This window comes from Trichosurus vulpecula, chromosome 2 (assembly GCF_011100635.1).
Source record: "Trichosurus vulpecula isolate mTriVul1 chromosome 2, mTriVul1.pri, whole genome shotgun sequence".
Lineage (NCBI taxonomy): Eukaryota > Metazoa > Chordata > Mammalia > Diprotodontia > Phalangeridae > Trichosurus > Trichosurus vulpecula.
In genome coordinates, this window is record NC_050574.1 from 89,967,326 (window position 1) to 89,991,311 (window position 23,986).

Below are 23,986 nucleotides of genomic sequence, written 5' to 3' on the forward strand. Positions count from 1 at the left end.
CGTTGCACTAATTCGGAGACAGTCCTAGTTCCTGAAACTGAAATGCATCTTTCCTTCCTCAGATTTTTTTCCTAGAGCACTCACTCTGGCTCTCTGCCTTGGGCCTGGTGCACTCTATTTAATTATTTGCATGCCATGTCACCACTAGCAGGGTATAAACTCTCTGAGGACAGAGACTGTCATTTTAAAAAAATCTTTGTAATCCCAATGCCTAGCATACTTTGTGTATAAGGAAGGGTCTGACTTTTCATTTTTTTTATTATTAAATTGTCTATTTGAAATTGTAATTACATTGATATTTTGGGATCACTGGCAGTCAGATTTAGAAAATACCACTGATCTGCGTTTTTTCCTACCTCCAAAGGCACTATTCTGTGTCTTAAAACCAATGCTACAAATGGTTACCGACTAACATTCTAACATCTTATATACCTGCCCTATAGGATCAAAGATCTTCATTTTTCCAGTGAGGAAACTGAGACTCAGAGAGATCCAATGACTTGTGACAGACCACTCAAGTAGTAAGTGGCAGATCTGGGATTTCAAATTTAGGCCCTGTGACACACATATTCCCAAGTTCAACTCTCCAAGAGTGGGTAATTTTTTCCACAGAGGTGATAAACAGGCACCAGATGCAGCCCACAACTTCCCCAAGTGTACTCAAACCAGATTAAAATGTAATTGGAAAATATTTAACAAAATAAATAAAAATATAATAAAACAGATAATATTAATATGTGATATTCTAAGTAAATTTGTGACCTGCAAGATCCATATGTATGGGTTAGTGGCTGCATTTCTAGCTGAGTATGACACACGACTTCATTATGGGGTGGATCAAGTATCCTTTTTCCAGGGATCTTGATCAAGGTACATCTGCTGTGTACACATGAAGCATGGTCCTTCTAGTGCTCAAAAGCTCTCCCCCTAGAACGGGGATTCTTACTCTTTTTTGTGTATGTTATGGCTCAGTTCCCAGAATAATGTTTGTAAATGCATAAAAATAAGATATATGACTACAAAAGAAACTAGTTGTACAGAAATAGTTATATTTTTTTAATGTTCATCAATCCCAAGCTAAGAACCCCTTATCCTAGGAGAAGTCTTCAGAACTTTCTCACGTGTTTAGTGCTAGTTTCAGGACTAGCTGTGAATACATGGGTGAAAATACTCAAATTGGTTCCACGGTTCATAGAGAGGTAGTGTGGACTAGAGTTTACCTTGAAGCCAGGAAAAGCTGAGTTCAAGTCCAGATGTTGATGTATACTGGCTTTGTGACCCTGAGCAAGTCACTTAACCAACCACTGGGCGGGAGGGGGTCGGAGGTGGGGGTTGGGCATAGGCAATTCTCTGAGAACCTATATTGATAGAGGGAGCTTCCTCACCAGGAGTTTCCCATACCAAGGAAATCAGAGGTCCAATTCATATCTGAGGCTCACAACCAGCTATGTAAACAGCCCCAAACATTAGAATGAGGAATTACTGACAAAATTACAAGTAGAGATAAGTCTCAATTATATATGACATGGGGAAAATTTAGATAATTGAATTTTGAAGATAACTCTAAAAATTTGACTTCAAGCTAATAGCCTCAGCCTTCTTTCGCTCAAGCTGATAATTAGGACCAAAATTGACTGACCTGAGTTTTTCCTTTTATTTCACCCATCCACAATCTGGTGGAGGTGCTAATTAACAGGGAAATGGCCCATAGGCAAACAAAAGACGGAGAAAGAAGGGGAATAATAGTCATGAATAATCAATCCATAATTGTATAGTCATCTTGTAAATAATCCCAAATGGGAGGACACAAAAACCATTGTGCATAGACTGCTCACCTTCCTAAGACTTGTAAACTCATCAGGGAGGCTAATTGTGAACAGAGAGAGAGAGAGAGAGAGAGAGAGAGAGAGAGAGAGAGTGTCAGAGTGTCAGAGTGTCCTGGTAGCTCTTCTTCAGAAAAGCTAAGCAGGAGCTTCCAGACCTGGGACAGTGTTCTTTTTGTTCTCATCTCTGCTAACTCCCATGTGCTTGCGGGAAGTCTCTACTCTCAGACTTGCTGTGCTCCAGGTTCTGAGCTATGACTCAGAGCAGTAAGACTGCACATTCAAATCCAGCTTGCTATCAAATAACATAGGTACTTATGGAAGCAAAATTAATCTTCAAAATAAAATTCCAGGTAAAATGGGGTAAGTATTCAGTCGCTGTCTTGAATATATCAACTTAAATAAACAGATTATCGCTAATATTTCTAGTGACTCTTCCCTAATCCCAGGAGTCATACCACATTCCTTATCTGCATAATTTGCCTCAATCATAACTTGCCTGTTTTATTTCTTCCATTAGTATTCTTTGCATCCTTTAGATTGCAGGGGCCATGGGCTTACTTCAATCTTGATTTTATTAAGCTCTCATCATGTAGTTGTGACTACGGCTTTTTCAAAATGACAGAATTTACCATTCTGTCCCAAGCTGCCGCTAGCCATTTTATCAGCCGCCCTATGTGTTCCTGGTATGCTTTTGTTTTAAACCATGTTAATTAAATTACCTGTCGGTATAAGTTATTTCAAAGTATCCCAGCTGAAGGTAATCAGACAAGTGCCAGGGCACTCATTAATATTTCTTCAGCTGTTGCTGGAAGAAAGGAAGGAAGGCATCACTCAGTCTGCCTGCTCTCTGGTCCCTCTCCCAAGCTTAGCTGTCATAAGCAGCAACACTGACAGAAATGCCTTAAGGATGTGACTAGCATCCAAGAAGAGGCTATTCTCCTGGTAAGAGTGAGGGATAGGAAACTTAGAGACCCCTATGGATATGGCTGGCCTTCCTTAAAACCCCAGGATTTACAGCTTGAAGGAACCTTAGGGTGTCATATATCCCCACCTCCTTGTTTTACAGATGTGAATTGCAAAATTGGAAAGACCTTCAGAGTTCATTTAACTGACCTAAATCTGAATAAAGAGCTGTCTTCACCAGATCCCTAATCATGACCTTTACATTGCTTTCTTCTACATCTAAAGCACAACTTTAAGACCTGGTTTAATGAGCCTCCTTGCAATAACAATCATTTACAAATGTTGTTAGCTTTTCCCATTGGGATACTTTCTTTCCTTATGTGGGCCTTTCAGCCAGGTTTCAGGCTTTCAGGGGTTTACGTAGGTATCTCTATGTATCTATGGAAGAAGCTTACAAGTTCCTTTGCCATTCCCAAATTTCTCCTCTTTATGTCCTATTAACATTAACTAAAACTCACTCCTCTTCACTTACATACTGCAGACTCTCCTTAAAATGCAAATATTACCTGGGAAGGGGTAACAGATTAAGCAATTAGCAGCTATTAACATTCTGACCCACAATGAGGTTTATTAGATTAGCTTCTATAAACTATCAGGGTCCTAGAACAACTAGGAAACAGGGCAGGTCAGCTTTGAGAGGAAGTGGGCAGAAAAGATGCCAGGGAAAGGTAAAGAATGTGGTGAGCTGCTGAGGACAGAGGAACCATGGGGGAGGAACTCCAATGAGGAGCCTGGGCAGCCAGAAGACAACTGGTTGTCTGAATGTAGAAGGGAGGCAGATGAATCAATGAGGTAGCTATATAGCTGAGTCCCAATGCTACTAGAAAGCAGAAGATGAAGGAAACTGAGACAAACAGAAGCTGAAGCAGAGACAGGAAAGAAAAAATAGTTAAGTGGGAGGAATTCAGGCAAGAATGGTCTTCATCTAACTGGAAAAGACAGTTATCTAGGACTTAATCATGCTTTCTGTTTATGAAGGCAAAATACAATGGAATAAGGATGTTGATGTTCATATGGCACTTTTTAAAAAGGTAAAAAGTGCTTTTGGAGAAAGATCCTTTGTGATTGCAGTGGCAAGCTGGGTGGGCCTTTTTGCTGTTTTTTTCTTTTGGAGTGTTTCTCGGCACTAAGGCAATCAAGCACCTTTGATGGAGTCATGCCTTTGTTTGCATCAAGAGTCTTTGATTGATCTAGAGTCTTTGATGACCTGCTTAAGTCACAAGAAAGCCTAAGTCACATGAGTTTGAGTCACATGGTTGTGATGCCTTCTGACCTTGAAGAAGCATATATATACTCTCAGGTTAGCATTTTGCTTGGGGGCTCACTCATTGGAAGAGAGTTCATGTGATTTGGCCAGATGAGACTGTGGGTAGCCATTAAGGAGCCCCCCACCCACTTTGAAAACCCAGATGTTGGTGCTTCTCTCTCTCTGGTAACTGTTTATGTATTGCTATGGTCAGTCAGCTAGAAGCCTGTCTGTTGATTTGTGTCATTTGCTCTGTTCATATAATTTCTGCTTGTAATTTCTGTTTGTATTCTCTCTGAAGTCCAGCGTGCTGGCTCTTCCCCCTGAACTAAGTGAATAGTATATGTATGTTTAATTAAAGTAAGATTGTTAACCCCTCAAAGTTGCTTTCCTTAGAAAAGCAGATCAAAGAAACTGTGCTAGCAGCCCTCCTGTGTGCTGGTGTTGTTGGTCTTGTTGTTGGCCTTACACCTCCACAGCAGCTGCTAGTAACATTGTTGTTACAGTGATGTCAAAATTAGGCTCCCTTTTTCTCACATTTTCTCCTCAAGACAACTCTATGAGGTAGGGAGGGCATTTTCCCCATTTTACAGAAGAGGAAATTGGGACAGAGAAAATTGTAGCCTCTCATTCAAGATAATTGCCCAAGTTAGTGGTTGACTTAGTGCACAAATTCATTTTCTTGATTCTTAACACCATTCCCAGTCAAATTCTTTAAATAAAGAAAATAAAGAAATAAATTTCTATAATTCATGAACAAGACTTTTCCCTAGTATGGTACTCCTTTTTTTCTTTTTTGATAGAGAGCCAGGAAAGATTGTGTATGATTTAAATCTTACATATGTTAATTAGAAATCAAATCATGATTTGAGACAGCATCCCACTTCAAAAGCATGACAAAAAATTTAACCAACATAGCAGTGTTATATTCAATATCCCTCCACAAAGGATCTTGCAAAGACTAAAAGTAATTTGTGATTCATTTAGGAGATTATGCCCATGATTGAGAACTGATCCACAGAATTTTGAAGCTGTCCCCATAACACTGTGGGAGAAATCATTAAAATGAATGCTCAGAGGCAAAGAAACCACATTAAAGTTGTGAATCTAATTCTGACAAACTAACAAGGGGAATAGATGAAGTCATCTGGTCAGCATTTTGGGGAAAACACAGCTAAAAACCTTACTCTCCTGAATATAATAGCACTACGATACAATACAACAGCACATTTATATAGCACTTTAAGGTGGGCGAAGTGATTTCCAAATATTATATCATGTATACTCACAATAACCCCAGGAAACAGGTGTTGTTGTTATTTCCATTTTAAAGACAAGGAAACTGAGACTGAGATTAAGTGATTTGCCCAGACTCATAGATGGTAAGTGTCAGAAGCCAAATTTGAACTCAAGTCTTCTTGACTCCAGCTCCAGCCTTCTGTCCACTATGCTACCTAGCTGCCTCATTGTTTATTCTTTCTTTTCTAAAGAATGATTTCTATCAATATGTCAGGCCAGACTAGGAAATCCATAGTATGCAAGATGCTAAATAAAAACCCTACAGAGATTGCTCTGCTTGGATAAGCCAAATAACCTCTTATAAGTTGACTAGCATGAAAATGAGGAGAATGGAGTAGATATCAAGAAAATGAATTTCCGAGATTGCTTATAACTACTTCCAAAAGTGAGTACTGTTCTCTTGCCTCTACCCCACTATGGTAGGAAGCAAGAATAGGACCAACTTTTCCAGATACCTCCAAGAGATGGGTTTCAGGGTCCACAAGGTAGCCTAATCTGGTGAAATCAGTTTGATCCAATCCAACAAGTATTTATAAAGCACCTGTTATGTGCCAGGTACTATCCTAGGCACTGAAGACACAAAGACAAAATGAGATAAAAGCCTCTATCCTCAAAGAGCTTATACTCTACTGGAGGGATATAATGTATTAACAGTTAGCCATATATATGACAAGTACAGAGAGAACACTAACAAGAAGGGATATTTTTTTAAAAAAAGACAATTCTAGTGATAAGGAGCCAGAAGTTAGTGGAGGGTCAAATGAGGCCAAAGACTCAGTTATAACCAGGTACACAAATAAGTAGAAACTAGATGTGGGGACAAAGTTGAGAATTATATCCAAGGTGCAAAAGTATAGGTTAACAATGTGAAACAAAAAACAAGATGGGAAAATATAGCCTAAAGTCAGGCAAGATTCCAAAGAGCTAGGTAGTCAAATGAGTTCAACCTTATACAAATGGTTCATTTACTAATTTGACTTACTTAGTATAAAAACCATGCATTTATCTGTTTGAGCCCTAGCTCTTGGAGTTAATTCTGTTCCCACTTCAGTTTTCTCATGACCTTCTACCATGGATAGCTCCTTAGAACCATTATCAATGGTCCTAGATATTAGTTTCATTTACTTACTCATGTGCTTACAGCTCTAACATTCTGCCATTTTCTGATTTACGGTATTGATCTATTCCCATGTATTCAGAACTTGGATCATAGAATGCTTGAATACTTTTAAAATGCTTAAAATTGTTTTGTAAGACTTGAAGTGGGTTCTCTATAGCTCAACCACTGACTCATTATGTTGCTCGCAATAAATCCTTTAACTTTTTTATATCTCTATTCAGTGATTTGGAAAATGATATGCCTACCTTCTTCATCCATCTTATAGCAACTAAGAAAATTAATTTTTAAAAGGAAGTCAGTTTATTTGACCTAGAAAACAAAGCTCAGGGTATGACAATGAGTTAATGAGTCTTCTGGCATATTGTAGAGACAGATAAATAGTGAGTGATTGTTCTTTGGAAATAAAACAAATAAAGTTGGCTTAAACTGCTGCTGAGGAGACTTGGGTTAGACATTAAGAAGTTCTCCCTAGAGAAAAGTTGAGAGTCAATGACTTTTTAAAAAAGTTTTTAAAGAAAAACCTAGACAGCTATGTTTTTAGGTAGTTTTAAATGTAATTTTGAGACATGGAATAGTCTAGGTGACTTCTTAAGGTCCTTTACAACTCCATGAATCTATGTTTTCATGACAAATAGCAACCATGGAATCCTAGAGTTTGGAGGATATATTAGGAAGGCAGAATTTATGATTTCAAAGAGAATCTCATATGTGCCTAAAAGGTCCAGAACCACAGGATATAAGGAATTCTCTAGGCAGAAGGCAGGAGAACTAAAGCATGTATTTACACTCCACAGTAACAATCCCACAAACCAGCATCCCCATTTGGATATTTTCATCAAAAGCTTCCAGGCCCAATAAGTCAGCCTCACAAGGGTAACCAGGAGGCCACAGAGAAGTGAGATAGTATAAGGCAAAATCGTATACATGCTTCCCCTCTACAGTAAGAAGATTACCCACTAGCCTCCAGTCAGCTCTGCTACCGGCAGCTCAGCTTCGGCTGTAGGCGTCTCTGGCTCCAACCAGAAAAGGAAAGGAGGATCTTCAAGCTGTCCTCTCCCCTCTTATAGAGTTTTTGACGTCATCAAGCGCCGCCTGAATGACCAGAGCCGATTGGTTCTTGACTTGGCCCCTCCCCCTAGCGTAGACCAGGTTAACACACCTCCCCTCAGCCAGCCCCATGACTCATCACACAGGAAGCTCCCTGATCCCTGGCCCAGCCGCTGGGCCTCCTGCCCTGGAAGAGCAAGCCCCAGTGTCCAGGGAAGCTCAACGAGGTAAGCTGAGTCATTCAAAGAAAACAAAGTCCATTCTGGTTACAGAAGAACTTCAAGGGACATCTAGTATAATCCATAGTAAAAATGTATGTGACTGCACAAATCCCTGGCTTGACTTGATTAGGAAACTACACATACCAAATAAAAATAATAAGAATACATACTATAGGCAAAACTAGCATTGACATAAACCCTCCCCAAAATAAAGAAGATTGGTTTATGCTCTTTATGTCAGTGGAGGCAGGGGAAGCTGTGATGAAATTTTTTGTTATTTCCCACTACAGTACACATCAGGGAGATTTCTCAACTAATGTTCTAAAAGATACAAAACACCACATTGAACAAAAGTCCAGAGGGGCCAGTTAAGCCTATGAGAGCCTTTAATTCCTGCTCCTTATTGTTTTAGGTATAATTTCAGGAAAGGAATAGAGGAGAAGAAATGGGAAGAGAACTAGACAGAGAAAGACCATAAAGACAGTCAGTTTTTTGTGAAATTCTCTTTTCTTTCTTCCCTAGTAAAAGGAGTGAAATATGCTAAATATGTTGGAATATTATTGTCACAATGGATATGGAAAGTGATAAGCTTTAAACTAGCTACTACTGTCATTTTCAGGTGGCAAGCTAAAGGAACAGGCTTAGGAAAAAGGACAGAGTTCTATAGTGTAGAACTAATTTGAGAGCTAGCATGTGGCATTATAACCTGGGGCAAATCATTAATTTGGATTCAGATTTTTTTCAGCTGAAAAGTAAGGACTATAGTGACATCAACTTCATTCATAGGAAGGCCATCAGAACTGAAGTAGAAATCACAATAAAATGATTTTGAAAATACAGTGTTGTCAGAAGTTCATCCCTTAAATCATTCGGGGTAGTTAAAATTCAGATTAAAATTTCCACAACTTTGTTGACTAATATAACAAATACAAAATATAATATGAATAAATCAAAAAACATTTAAAATGCTCTTAACCACATTTTTTAAACTACTGTTCAAACAAAAATCCATGAAATGCATAATCCAAGACTGCATGTTAAATAATGACACTGATAACTTTGGTTAAGTTTACATGTGCATGTGTTTGTCTATGTGTGTGTGTATGAGTCCCTTTCAGACTTCAACAAACTTTTAGGTTGCAAGAGACAAGTTATAGAAATGATGATTTAGCACTACTTTTACTCTTTGAAGAGTGAGTCTCCTTTTAGGTGTGTGTTTATCATTCTATACCTTTTAAAGGATAAGAGGCTTTGAGAATATTGTTTTCATTTGAAAAGACCAGCAGAAGTAACGAACTTGCCTGACATAGATTACCTCTACACCTTTTCGCAGTCATTCATTTGTATAGACCTTCAGGAGAACCTTAGGGCTTAAAAAACAAAACAAAGCCCAGTAAATGCTGAACCCCAAAGCTGTTTGTCAATTATTGGTCATTGTCTGGTTTTGTCCTATTCTATAGAAATAAAGATTTGAGAAATGTATGGTATGGTCACCATAGGATAGGATGGGGTCTTCCATTGAGAGGAGTAGTCCTTAACCAGAAAGAGTTGTAGAAAGCAAAAGCTAAACCTCTATCTGCTCTCCTGTCTATGGAGTTGTAGATAGCAAGCCGCAGAGTCAAGACTGTGAGGAGGCAAAAGTAGAGAGGCTTCTGCCAGCCCTAGGATGGTGACATGGAGGTCACTATTCTGTCTGAAAGAGCACAGCAGTATCACAACTGAGAATTGAAGCAGAGCCTGAAGCTTGAAGTAGTAGCCGTTATAGGTGCCCTTTGAGTAGAAAACCCATTGGACCAACCTATACAGCTGAAACAGCATGCTAAGTGAGGAGCAAGCCCATCCAAGCAGCCTGATATAGACACAATGCACAGTGGTGAACTTAGTTCTACAAAGTAAGAGAGGTCTCTGACCCAGACTCTGGGCATTTTCACTGGCTATTTCCTATGCCTGGAATATTCTTCTTCATCTCTGTGTCCTGACTTTCCTGGCTTCCCTGAAGTCACATCTAATATCTAATCTTCTACAAGAAGCCTTTATTGATTCCCTTGAATGCTAGTACCTTCCCTTCATTGATTATCTCCAATTTATCTTGTGTGCATATCTTTTTTGTGTGTGATTCTTTTCATGTTGTCTCCCCCATTATATCATGAGCTCCTTGAAAGCAGGGGCTTTCTTTTGCCCTTCTTTGTATCCTCAGTCCTTAGTGGAGTTCCTGGAACATAGTAGGAGCTTAATACATACTGACTGACTGGCTGACATTAAGCTGTTGCAGTTCAGGAGTTATGAGTTGCTCTGGCTACATGTATTTCTTATATGTGTGCCTCAATCACATTATATTTTGAGTTTCTGCTCACTTTCTCCATGGGCAGAGTATACATTTGTAGGAGAGTGCACCCCTGACTTATGTGGGAATTTATTTGTAGCTGTTGTTCTTGCTATGCCATCTGAGTGAATGGCTTCTCTAAAAGCTAATGAGGAAACACACCAGTCAGGGCTTATAAGCTGTAGTTTTAGAAGAGAGGGGTGTGCCACAAGATAGGCCCATGAACCTGAGGTAACAGCCACCTTCTGGGCACCCAACCCTTGAATGCAAGTGCAGGTTGGGAAATTATCCTAAGAGGGGTAATTTATATATAGATATACATGCATGTATATACCTGGTAAGTAGGAAGTACTTAATGAATACTTGTTAACTAACTGTGGGAGAATGCTGGTGTGGAAATTCCCCCTACCAAAGCAGATCAGTAATTCATTTATAACTTTTAGCCCTATAGAGTTATCTCAGGCAATGAGAGGTTTTGTGATGACTACATAGCTAGTATGTGACAAAGGTAGGCCTTGAATCTAGTTTTTTCTGACTCCAAGGCTGGTTCTCTACTATGTCATGCAACCTCTCATAAGTTTATTTTGAAATACATTTATTTTTCAACAAATTAATTGGTTTTTCATTTTTTCAAAACTAAGTATAGAATATAGTCCATAATACTTTGACAGATCCTTCCCAGATGATTTTTTAAGTTTAAGTTTTCTTGGGTTCATAGCACTTAGAGCCAGAAAAGTTTTAGAGATTATCCAGTCTAACCTTTCATTTTACAAATGATAAAATGGACATCCAGAGAAGTTGAATGACTTGCCCAAGAACACAGAGTAAAAGAGCTACAAGTCAAATCCAGGTCTAACTCTGAATCCAAGGTTCTTCCTACTCTACTGTATTCCTTTTTTCCAAGTTATTTCTGAATCTGTGAGAAGTAGCATGGTATTCCTATGGTGTGCTGATATAACAACAATTGAGAAATCTTTGATACCATTAATACCTATAGATATTTGCAGGTTGTTATACAAGAAAGACACATAGCAAGAAGTCTTTTACCACCCAATGATATTTTTTTAAAAAATACATTCAATCTATAGAATTATAGAATTTTACTGCTTCTTTCACGAAAGGCAGTTGGATACTGACTGCTAATTAAAGTTGTTGGGAGAAAATTACTTTGTGAAGCTTTAAGTACTATATAAATGTGAATTATTGTTATTATAGGAAAATTACTCTCATTTTAATTTAATGGAGTTGACATAGAAACAGTCCTGGGACAAGCCATTATCCTGCTATTATTTTTATATGAAATTTTCTGTGGACTACTGCCCAAGTGGATAAAATAACTGTATGTTGCAGTAGCATGAATGAGTCAATGACAATTATCAACAAGTATCATTAAGTATCTACTATGTGCTAGGCACTGTGTTAAGTGCTGAAGATAGAAATACAAGCAAAAAACCCCAGTTTCTCCCCTCAGATAATTTGCATTCTAATCTGAAAAGATACACAAAGGGAAAATAGAAAATGGGATGCAGAAGAGGGGGCAAGGATGCTAAAAAGAAAGTGAAGACCAGCAAGTCAGTTGAGTCAAAAGTGAAGTGACAGTGCCCCTCATAAAATGGTGGTTAGATAGAAATACAGTTGATGAGACAACCCCTACTGGCAAGGATCTTCTATTCATTAAAATCATTAGGTTATAATCTCATCTTCTGTAGGCTCATTGAAAGCATCCTCAATACAACAGACAGAACGACAGGGGTGATATGCATCTTATTCTGTTTCCACATGATTTAGATTTCTCCTAAGGCTCTACATTTTGAAAGTCTTTCATTTCACACAGATTGGCGATCACAAGCATTTGGTATGGCAACAGCTTGTTCAGGTGATTGTGGGCCACAGTTTAGTCTGTGACCATGGTCCAGTTCCAATGGATTTAATTGAGTTCTTATTATTTGAGTTCTCTGGAATATTTCAGGGTCTATATTTCAAGTAGGGAACTTGTTGTCTGTCAGAACATAAAATATACTGAGATATTGTTATATAATTCTATTTACCCGGTCATGCCTTGTTAGGCATGAAATTTTTTACACTTCTTATTTCCTTATACTACCCTGTCTCTACCATTCCTTGGAGAATCCACATTTATCATGAATTCAGACTCATGTAATTTCTGGTGTGATGACCTAACCCAGACTTGCTATCTATCATCAACCCCAGTCTATTTCCTTTAAAATACTCACATAACTCAGCCATTTATTTGATACTTCTTTGTTCACCTATTGTTGAGTGAGTTTATGTGTATGTTCTTATTGGGGGGTCTCTTGATTCCACTCTTGGATCTTAGCTGTTTCATGAGTTTTATGTAGAAGTCAGCCATTTTGTTACATTCAACAAATACAATTGTTTGCGCCTGTTATCAGCCTCTACTATTACAAGGTGAAGGGATGTCTGCTTGCTCTAGTACATTTCTATGGTTTTTTTAATCTTTTTATCACATATGCTTAGAATGTTGAGCAATCCTCTTCCTCTTTTTAGTGAGGAAGTGTTAATGTTTCTACATGTGCCTTAGGGTGATGGATCTTTTGCTTTGTGAGTATTGTACAAGTTTTTATTAGTATACTTTCCAAATCTATTGTGGTCCATTTTATAGTTCCAAAAATGTATATTAAGATTAGTGGCACATAAGCGTTAATTTCCTTAAGTATACTCTTGCTACAAAGCTTTAACTTTAGGATTCCAGTGAGTCTCTTAATGTATTCAAACACAGCTTTTTTCTTGACAATTTTATGCTCAATGTATCTTGTCTAGAAAAGAACCTGGCTTTTCTGTGTATTTTCTAGCACACAATAGGCACTTGATAAATACTTGTTGACTAACCTTAAGCCTGAAACTTTCAGTCTCTATCTTTCTTTTGAGTACAAGAAGAATGTTACACTTATTGAGTCCAAATATCATTTTTATATCGTTGAAGAATGAATCTACATGATGAAGGAGTTGTTTAATAGGTTTCTTTAGTTTTGTTTTGGTGAAGCCAGCTAGCCTAAGGTCATCTATGCACATCAAATGATCAAAAGAGTCTTTTGGTTTGATTTCCTCATTAGCTTGGAAATCATATCTACTTCTATTTAGGAGGTGATAATGTGCTTAAGGCTAGAGGGAGCCATAATGGGCTTACACTATTTCCCTGAATAATGCTATGTTATAAATTAATTATTCTTGACTTTATTGTGTTGGTTGTACAAGTAGGCAATATAGACTCAAATTTTGTAAGAACACTAAAGTATTTGACGTCCATATAAAATGGTTATCTAGTTTAAAGTTTTCCTTGTGGGCAATGAAGGAAACTTTCGCTCCATAGTTCAGTCTATTTTGTATAATTGCAATATATGAAGAAACCATGAGTGTGGACCTATGTCATGGGCTTTGCGATAATCAATAAAAGCAATCTAATGTTACAATGCTTTTGGATGACTTGTTATTACTGAATCAACATTAAGTTCCTTTATACTTTCCTCCTCAGCTAATATACTGTTTTTATGGGTTTATGCATTTTATGACGTAATAATAATAGCTAACATGTATATAGCATTTTAAGGTATACAGGGTACTTTACAAATATTACCTCATTTTATCTTCACAACAACCATGAAAGACAGGTACTAGTATTGTCCTTATTTTACAGTTAAAGAAACTGGGGCAAACAGAGGTTAAGTAACTTGCCCAGGGTCACATGGCTTATAAAAGTGAAGCAGGATTTGAACTCAAGTCTTCCTGATTCAAGGTCCAGCACTCTCTTCACTGTGTTGCTTAGCAGAATTACATTATTACTTTACATATAACAAAATTATGCAACATGTCCCCAAAGTCTTCAAGCTCTAACAGCTTGAAACCGCATTAAGAATTTTCAGAAACCCTGTGTATAATATGCATATTATTCATAAGCTTAATAATATGTAGAAAGCAAATGCACATAATTAGTTTGTTTGGAAAGATCATTGGTAATCTAAGCTCTTTGCAAGTAGAGATTGTTTCAATCTTTGTACTTGTGTCCCCAGTGGATAGCACAAATATTAGGTGCATAGTAAGTGTTTAATAAATGCTAGTTGATCAAAGAAAGATGAGATCAGGCTGAGAAGTAGCTGGTAAAGTCTTTACTAGTATTTCCTATGCACTGTGAAGCATTTGAGCCAATAATTATGGATCTTATCTGGGCCTACCACTTTCCAATTTTGCAGAAGAGTTAAAGTTAGGTGTAGTTGGTCTGCTGATTGGCTACATGCCATTGAACTCAAAATTTTTTTCCAATCTAAGCATACTTATGTTCTTTTCAACATCCCTTGATGGTTTTGTTTTGGTCATCTGTTTCACTTCTGAGTAGAATTTTTAAAATTTGCATTAAATAAAGATTTTCTTCAAGTTCCTCAACTTTTCCCTCTTCTGATTTTAATGGCTCCTTAATTTTATATTGTATTTTATTGAATCTAAGGTTAGGAATCAATTATTTCTTACAATTGTTCTCTACTAGTTGCCAGTACATTACTGTGTGACTTGGAGTCTGGGACTCTGTTGGCAAAAACCGTATAAATCCTCACCCGTCAATGTAAGCTCTACTGGCAATTTTGTTATTAAATAATACTGGTAAATAAGAAAAGCCTTCATGTCTTCAGTCCTTTTCATGTGCACTTGTGGTCAGTGGCATTTGTACTGAAACTTTTCTAACATCTGAGATACTGGCATTTTTCATTTGTTCTAGTTTGTCTTGCCTGTTTGTAGAACAAAAGCATGAAGGAGTTTTTCTACTCGCTTAACCATCCTCCTTGTCAAGCTGATCATTATGAAGATTTCAAGTAACTCTATGCTATCCTGTCTATTTCTCTGATTCTCTTGAGTTGGTACATCGCATTGACCAGGGTATTGTTACTATTACTACTAACTAGTGTTTATATAGAACTTTAAGGTTTGTAAAGTATTTGGTGTATATTAACTCATTTGATTTTCATAATAACCCTTTGAGGTGAATGTTATTATCATCTCCATCATATAGATGAGGGAACTGAGGTTCACAGTGGTTCAGTGACTTGTCCAATGTCACACAATAAATGGCTGTGGTAAAATCCAGCACTCTATGTACTGTACCACCTAGCTGCTCCAATACTAACTCCATCAGTATGGTTGGATTCCAAATAGTCAGCATTGCAGAATTCCTGATAGGTTTTCACAGTTACTGTTGGTGTCTCAGAGCACACTGACTCCCTTTATATATTACTCTAGGTGACAGTCCCTTACTTCACCATTGAACACTCACTCACAATATGGAGTATAAGTTGGACTTTGAGAAAGCTATTGTTGTCATTGTCATCTCATTCTTCTTATCTTATCTAAGACAAGTTATTATATTATTATTTCATATTCAAAGGCGCCACAGAATATACACAGATAGACAAAATACCTGCTTTTTAGCTCTTTTGTGGTGGCAAAGAATTAGAAATTGAGGGAATGCCCATCAGTTGGTAAATGGCTGAGAAAGTTGTCATATATGAATGTAATGCTATATGAAATGACAAGCAGGTGGATTTCTGAAAAACCTAGAAAGACTTACATGAACTGATGCTAAGCGAAGTGGGCAGAACCAAGAGAACATTGTACATAGCAATTGCGCAATGGTCAACTATGATAGACTTAGCTCTTCTCATCAATACAGTGATCTAACTAAGACAATTCCAAAAGACACAATGTCAAATGCTATCCACATCCAGAAAAAGAACTATGGAATCCGAATGCAAATCAAGGCATACTATTTTCACTTTTTTGTTTTTTTTTTCTTTTTCATGGTTTTCCCCTTTTGTTCTGATTCTTCTTTCTCAACATGACTAATGTGGAAATATGTTTAACATGATGGAACATGTATAGCCTCTATCAGATTGCATGGGGAGGGGGAGGGAAGGGAAGGAGGGAGAAAAAATTGTAACTCAAAATCTTAAAATAATGTTGAAAACTATTTTTACATGTAATTGGAAAAATTAAAATACTATTAAGTAAAAGGTGAAAAAATTAAAATAACTGCTTTTTGTAGCTGAATAAAAATACTAGGTTATAAACTCATCCTCCCTAAATTCGTTGAAAGTATGATTGGCACATCACATGGCAGACAGTTTAAAATTATTATTACTATTATTGGGGGTTTTTGTTTGTGTTATTACTAGTGCCTATTGAAATTCTATATTAGGCTGTGTTATTTTGTATGAGCATCAGGAAAAATTTCCAACAGCATAAAATTGGTCCAAAGGAAACTGGCTTCCTTTCAAACATGTAGCCAACAGTACCAACTCCCATCCTTCTTTTAGACACAATTATTTCAAGTTATTGAACCAGTGATAACTTGGTATGCTAAGGTTTTTATTCTATATTGGTGTTTATTGCACAGTTATCCTTCTCTTTTCAACCTTAACACAAATATGCTCTAAAGTGAAGCTTACTTCAGTTTAAGAACAAGATAAATTTCTCTATCACTATACGATGCTAGTGTGTATTGATTGCCCCGTAGAACCGGCATGAGGATTTTCAGATTTGAAGCCGAGATGTTATTATAATTAGATCTACTTAAAAATGTATCCTCAGCTGAACCTTTCTGATCAGTTACAAAAGGTATCTTGATATAGACTATGAAGAAATACAGAAGATATTGCCTTATTTGCAGTGATGCCACCACTGATGTTTAAAAGCATCTACCAAGTAATAAATCATTAAACCTAGAAGGGAAACACATGTTCAGATTTTATTATGAAAACAACTCAGCCTATTTTTCAGTGCCCCGATGTGGCATATGACCTTGGATTGAATTTATTTAAGGACTTTTTTAAATCATAAGACTCATCTGCATTATATTATGCCTATTAGTTGTACCGAATCCTAGACCAAAGCTGATCTGCCTGCTCTGTCACCTCATTTCCACCTGCCTCACTCTCTTCCTGACCATTTCTGTCTTCCTTTATCCCCCTCTCCCAAAATTCTATGGATTTTATTGGGGGAAAAATGATCACAGTCCATCAGACTATAGTATAAATTTCACTGGTTTGAAAGTGATACTAAAAATGAAAGGAAAAGGAAAACTAGTTTCTAGAATACATGGTTTTAGAGGTGAAATGTACAATTGATTGGAGAGCAACTAGCAACAGTTTGAGGCCAGCTTGGCAGAAAACATTCAGGGGTATGCTATTTATATGCTAATTAGGTTTTTTTTTCTTTCGTCATTAAACTTTGTCAAAGTATGAGAAAATGATTTAGGGGTTTTATCTGCCCACAAGAAACTTTAATTTAAGGTTAAAAAAATGTTTTAAGGTTATATTGTTTTTAAAAATCAAGCTTGATACTGGGATTCCATAAATAGTAACAGAGCATAAATTCTCATCTTATCTAACCTTGTAAGTAATAACAGTAATAATAAAAGCATTTACAAAATGCTTTAAAGTTTGCAAAGTACTTTATGCAACCCTGGGAATAAGGTGCACTTACTTTCCTCATTTTACACATAAAGAAATTGAGGCTCAGAGCCATTAAGTGACTTGCCCAGGTCACAGAGCTGGTAACTATTAGAGGCAAGATTTCAACTTATATCTTTCTGCCTTCAAGTCCAGCACTCTTTCCACTGTCCCGCCCAGCTGTAGGGTAGTCAGTGGCAGCTGGGATTAGTCCATCCTAGATTAGAGTACCCAGCTTCCTTAGTCTACCTCCATATAAAACCCCATAGCCCTCTAATAGCTGAAGGCCATCCAGAAACAGTCAGTGATCTGCACCAACCTGGTGGCCTGGGATTCAGCTACCTGCTAAATGCTTAATAAGTTTAATAAATAATTGTTTACTTGAATCGACTTGATTTCACAATATATATACCTTTACTTCCCTGAACAATGCCAAACCAGGGACCTGGCAATGATGGTAAGGCAGAAAAGGCCCATGTCACAGCATCCTTTTTGGTTTTTTTGTTTGTCTTCTACCAGCAAGTTTGTATATTATCAGTGACCTCTCTTGTTCAGTCAATTCAGTGTGAGGCTTTGTTCATGTCCTTGGAAACCCCTGAACTGACCATATAAAGTAATTTTGTCACTATTTTTCACAGTGGTCTGGCTTTCATTTGAATTCAATTACCAATTTATTATTCTATAGCTAAAATTTGAAGTTAAAGTAAGATGTGTGTTGTTGTAGTACTGAATGTAAAGAAGGCCCTGGAACAGAATAATGGGAATGATTAGGAGTCAGGAAATTGAGGCCCATCAGAAAAAGGCAAAGGAATGAGAATGAGCCAGAAGGAAATACTTAAGGCTAAATGGAGAGATTCTGCATAAAATGTATTGATTAACTGAAGCTAGGCAATGGATTAGATGTTTTTTCCAAACTTTGACCATGTCCTTAGCTAAATCCTACACTGGCTTAGGGAATCTGGGTCAGTGACAGGGAGTGAGACAGAAAAGAAGAGGAGAAAAAAATTCAAGAAATGATTGTGTGGCCAAGAAAAGTTTTTTATTTGAAAAATGTTGTGGGTTTCTAGATGGCTGCTTTCCCCTTAATTGCAATCTAATGCCACAAAAAAACAAAAAAGTTTCCTGAAAACTCCTCACGCTTAGGAAAAAAAACAAAAACAACTTTGGGTCATACTCCTCCTTCCAGACAGAGGCAACTCAAGAAGAAGGCAAGTTGCAGAATGCAGTTCATTTTTCATGAACAATGGCCAGAAAGCAATCTCATTATAGACAGCATTCATTGCTCTTTGACTGGCTCTGTCCTTCTCTACTTAATGCTAGACAGCATCCTGCCTGCTGAATGGGGAGGCCCATTTTCAGTTTTGTCCATGGTACTGAAAGAAAAGAAGGAAGTCCTTTTTGTCTGAACCCATCATCCATAATCAGCATGCACTTTGCAGGCTGAGATGTGGCTTCTTTCTCCTTACTGCTGTCTCAGGGAGGTATTGTGCCAAACTTGTCAAAGAAAAAATAGAAGATAAAGCTGGAGACTTCACCCTGAAGTCTAATTACAGGAAGAGGTGGGCTACTGGAAAAGAATCTACAGGTAGTGGCTATGGAGCAAATCCCTCTAATATGTGAAATTTAAAATACTGAGAAACCAAGTAGCCAGATTAAAGGGAGAGAGGGAGAGCAGCATCATGGAGACTCTTAAGTGGGATGAAAATGCATACAATGTAGGTGGCAGACCAGTAATTCAAACAGTGTCATAAATTGCTGACATAGGATAGGGGTGGGGAACCTGTGGCCTCGAGGCCACATGTGGTTTTCTAGGTCCTCGGGTACAGTCTTTTGACTGAGTCCGAGTTTTACAGAACAAATCCTTTTATTAAGGGGATTTGTTCTGTGAAGTTTGGATTCAGTCAAAGGGAACACTTGAGGACCTAGAGGGCTGTATGTGGCCTTAAGGCCACAGGTTCCCCACCCCTGAAAGAAATTTAGTCAACCAGGTTAGGAGATCTTTGTTTCTCAGTTATTTTTATTGAATTCAGTTCTTCCCTTACTGCTAGTGAGAGACTTCTTCCAGCCCCCTTCCTTATCAGGAATGTGATACAATTATTTGGCTGAGTATTCTAGACATTTCTCATAGTCAATCATTCTGAAAATTGCCTGTGGTATACTCAGCCAAACCAGGCTGCTACATGGTAGTGTGTATAGAGTACTGGGCCTGGAATCAGGAAGATTAATATTCCTGACTTCAAATCTGGCCTCAGACACTTACTAGGTATGTAACCCTGGGTGAGTCACATAACCCTGTTTGCCTCAGTTTCCTCATCTGTAAAATGAACTGGAGAAAAAATGGCAAACTACTCTAGCATCTTTGCCAAGAAAACCTCAAATAGGGTCATGAAGCGTCAGACACAACTTAAAAAAAAAGATGAAGCAATGGTAATTCACAAAGTCAATCATTCTAAACTATTCTTTACATTTGGGGGGGGGGGGTCAGGGTCTCTTTAGGCACTCTGGTGACACCCATGGACCTCTTCCCAGAAGCAGGTTTTTAAATGCATAAAATAAAATATATAGGATCACAAAGGAAAGCAATTATATTGAAATATAGCTAACGGAATTGAACAAACCCACCAAGTTTATGGACTCCCTGTCAAGGATTCTTGTACTAGAAGCTACTCAGTTCAGTTGCTCAATTGACAATAAATACACCCCAAGGAGCCCAAGTTTAGAATTGAATCACCAAATAATATGTACTCCCAGTAATTTCTCTGTTTTCCCCAAGTTCCACCACAGGTAGGCTCCAATTACAGATACAGTCCCACTAAGTAATATGTGTCTTTCAGTCACAGGCAAAACGAAAGTCAACTCAGTGCCGGGGAGGGTGGATGGTGGGCGGGGAGCAGGGGAGCGGGGAAGAGGGGATCAGAAACCAGTCGTCAACTGGTGGTTATCCTAAAATTATAGATTAAGCACTGAAAGGGGTCTTAGAACTCATCTCGTACAACCCCTTCGTTTCAGGTATCCCAGGGTCACATAGAATAGTAGCAGAGCTTGGGGTTCATACCCAAGGCCTCTGACTCTGGATGTAGGCACGGCATCATCCATATGCTATTGGCATGGCCAGGTGTTGTGAGGGTCTTTTGGTTTCTGAATCCAAACTTACAATATTGCATCATTTGTTTTCAGTATTCTATTCTATATCCCCAAGTTTCAGTTGTATAATAATGGAGTAAGAGCTGTATGTAGGTTGTCAGGTGACTTTCTGGAAAGGTAATTCCTTAATTTTGTACCCAGGCAGCTGTGAGAGTGGTAAGCAGGCCCTCTGTCCACCATAATACTTCTAGTGTTTTCACACAGGGCTTTTCAACTCCATAGCATTTGTATTTATTGAATGCAATGGAAGGAATTGGACTAATTAACTTTCTGAGTTATAATTTTCTTCTTTTCTCTTGTGTGTAGAAATCTCATGGCTTTCTGAAGCATGAAATTTATTAGTTGTAGAGTTTTTTTTAATGTTTCAAAATGAATTTCAGGCAAATCTCCTCTCAGAAAAAGGAAATTTTGACACGGCCTAAGAAATGGTGCAACCACAGATTCAATGTGTCTGAAACGTCACTCTGCAGGCTCATCAGAGGGGTTTTTATTTTTTTTATATGAGTCATCTCTTGCATCAATCTGAGTTCCCTTTAATTTGTGGTTATGCTTGAAATAAGAGATTTTCATAAGAGATAAGTTGAATAGCAAAAACCAAGAAAAAGCACATGATGAATTCTCTGCTCTCAGGGCAGTTTCAGTGTCTGGGGCTGGGAAAAGGGAATAAACATTGATTAAGCACTTACTATATGAAAGACACTCAGCTAAACACTTTACAAATATCATCTTATTTGATCCTGAGAACCACTCTGTGAGGGAGGTGCTATTATTATGCTCATTTCACAGTTGGGGAAACTGAGGCAGACAGAAAATCAATTACTTGCCCAAGGTCATGCAGCTAGTAAGTCAAAGGCAGGATTTGAATTTAGGTCTTCCTTCAGGACCAGCTCCACTGTACCACCTAGCCTGAGTGAAGCCTGGAATGTTTGGGGAGAGGAGGAGAAAGGATTGTTCATAGACTCACCTTTTTAGCCAAAAATTTTAATTGATATCCAGGAAGGTGAATTTTGCCAACATATGCATCATTTTGAGATTTCCCTGAAGTCAAAGTCAGTGGGAGAAATTTGAGAGAGGAAGGTTGGCAGGGTGACAAGCTCCATCTGTACCCTCCTCCACTGAGGGAGGCAGTGCCCAGTCCTACTGCCTTTCTCTCTACCACCAAAAAGGACTGGCAGAGTGCTAAGTGTTTCATAGGTACTACTCATCATCTTTGTGAGATGAGCAAAGTATTAATCCCTTCTGAGTCAGCACCTCCTAGGGAATGGAGCCTCTCCCTGCCCCCACCTCTCCAAAAAAAAAAAAGACTGAAGAGAGGAGCAAATAGAGTTCACCTATTGTTGTCCTCAGCAGGGTCAAACTCAGAAGGAACCTGAGCAGGCACTTCCTACCTGTTTGACCCAGGACAATTAATTTAACCTCTTTTGATCCTCAGTTTCCTCACCTGTAAAGTAAGGATAGTAAAACTTCACAAGGGTTATTGTGAGTATCAAGAAGAATGATGTGTGAAGTACTTTGCACACCTTAAAGTAGGCTACAATAGTGAGTCATCACCATTTTTCCTTTTCTGAAATACTCTTCCTCTCTATCCATCTATTACCACTGTAGCCTTTTTTAGAGAAACAGTGCCCAGGCCAACACAGATTAGAGGACATAACTTTGGGCCTTAATCTATGTCTGGACATCAAGCTTTAGCTTTATTTGAAATGTTTTTTCATTTCATGTCTTACTCTTCATGACTCCATTTGAGGCTTTCTTGGTAAAGATGCTAGAGTGGCTTTGCCATTTCCTTCTCCAGCTCACTTTACAGATGAGGAAACTGAGGCAAACAGGGTTAAGTGACTTGCCCATGGTCACATATCTAGTAAGTGTCTGAGGCCAGATTTGAAGTCAGATCTTCCTGACTCCATGTCCAGCACTCTATCCACTGTACCACATAGCTTCAACCCAAGATTTTTTAAAAAGACAATATGATACAATGGAGAAACCATGGAATTTGGAGCTACAGAATGTAGGTTTAAATCTTGTCTGCCCTTTGCAACTCATGTGACCTTGGGCAAGTCACTTAACATCTTTGGGCCTCGGTTTCTTCACCTGTAAAATGAAGGGGCTGAACTAGATAAAATAGACTTAATAGACTTCAGGGGCCAGCCTGGTGATTTAGGTTTGTAATTCAGGAGAGATGAGGGATGGATATGTAGATTTGAGAATTATATGTTGTTTTTCAGTCTTGGCCAAACTCGGGAAGAGGAGTCTTTCTAACTCTAGGCCCAGGGCTCTATTTACTGTACTACCTTACTGCCCTGAGAATTACATACTTACAAGTAATTATTGAATCCATAGTATCTCAAGAGCTTTCGTATCAATCAATCAACAAAGATTTATTATCTCCTCCCCAAAGTGGCTAAAGCAGCTCTAAGCATTTAGTAGGATGCTATTGAAATAATGACATTGAAACTGAATATAAAAGGGAAGTTTGCAACGGTGAATATGGTTAATTATTAGGAGGATTATAGTCTTTCCTTCCATACAGTTTATTTAAAATATATTGAAATCAGAAGTTTGTCTGGAAACAGTTAACAATAGAGCACTGGGACTGGAGTCAGGAAGACCTGAGTTCAAATCCAGCTGCAGAAACTTACTAGCTGTGTGACCCTGGGCAAGTCATTTAAACCAGTTTGCCTTGGTTTCATCATCTGTAAGATGAGCTGGAGAAGGAAATGGTAAACCACTCCAATCTTTGCCAAGAAAAACCCAAATAGGGTCACAAAAAGTTGGACATAACCAAAATATATATGTGTGTGTACATATGTATATATATATGTGTGTGTATGTATATAAACATATACATACATATCATGTGTATGTATATATATAAGTGCATGAAAACTCATCAGTTCAAAAAATAGACCCAGGGCATTTTAGGTAGTTAGATGGTTTGCATAGAACAGTCAGTCTGAACAGTTTGATTGGATGCTTATGATGGTCCTCTAAAATGAAAGATTGAAATATCATTGACTCAATGATCACATGGTCCAAACTCCTGTAGCAATTAATGAGAATCATTAAATAAATCACTGCATATATGGATTTCGTATTATAGGAGCCGATGTCTTATGGATGTACTCCTAATGAATGGTTATTTGGTCACCCAAAGCACTTAGAAAACTTAAAACTTTTAAATACTCATTATTCCAAAAGATTATTTTCAATTCATTTGTCTCCATTTATAAGAACTACAACCACAGAAAATGGTCACCAAAAACAAACTTTTGTACTAAGATTGTCACTTTGCATTTATCAAACTACAGTATCATATTATATATAT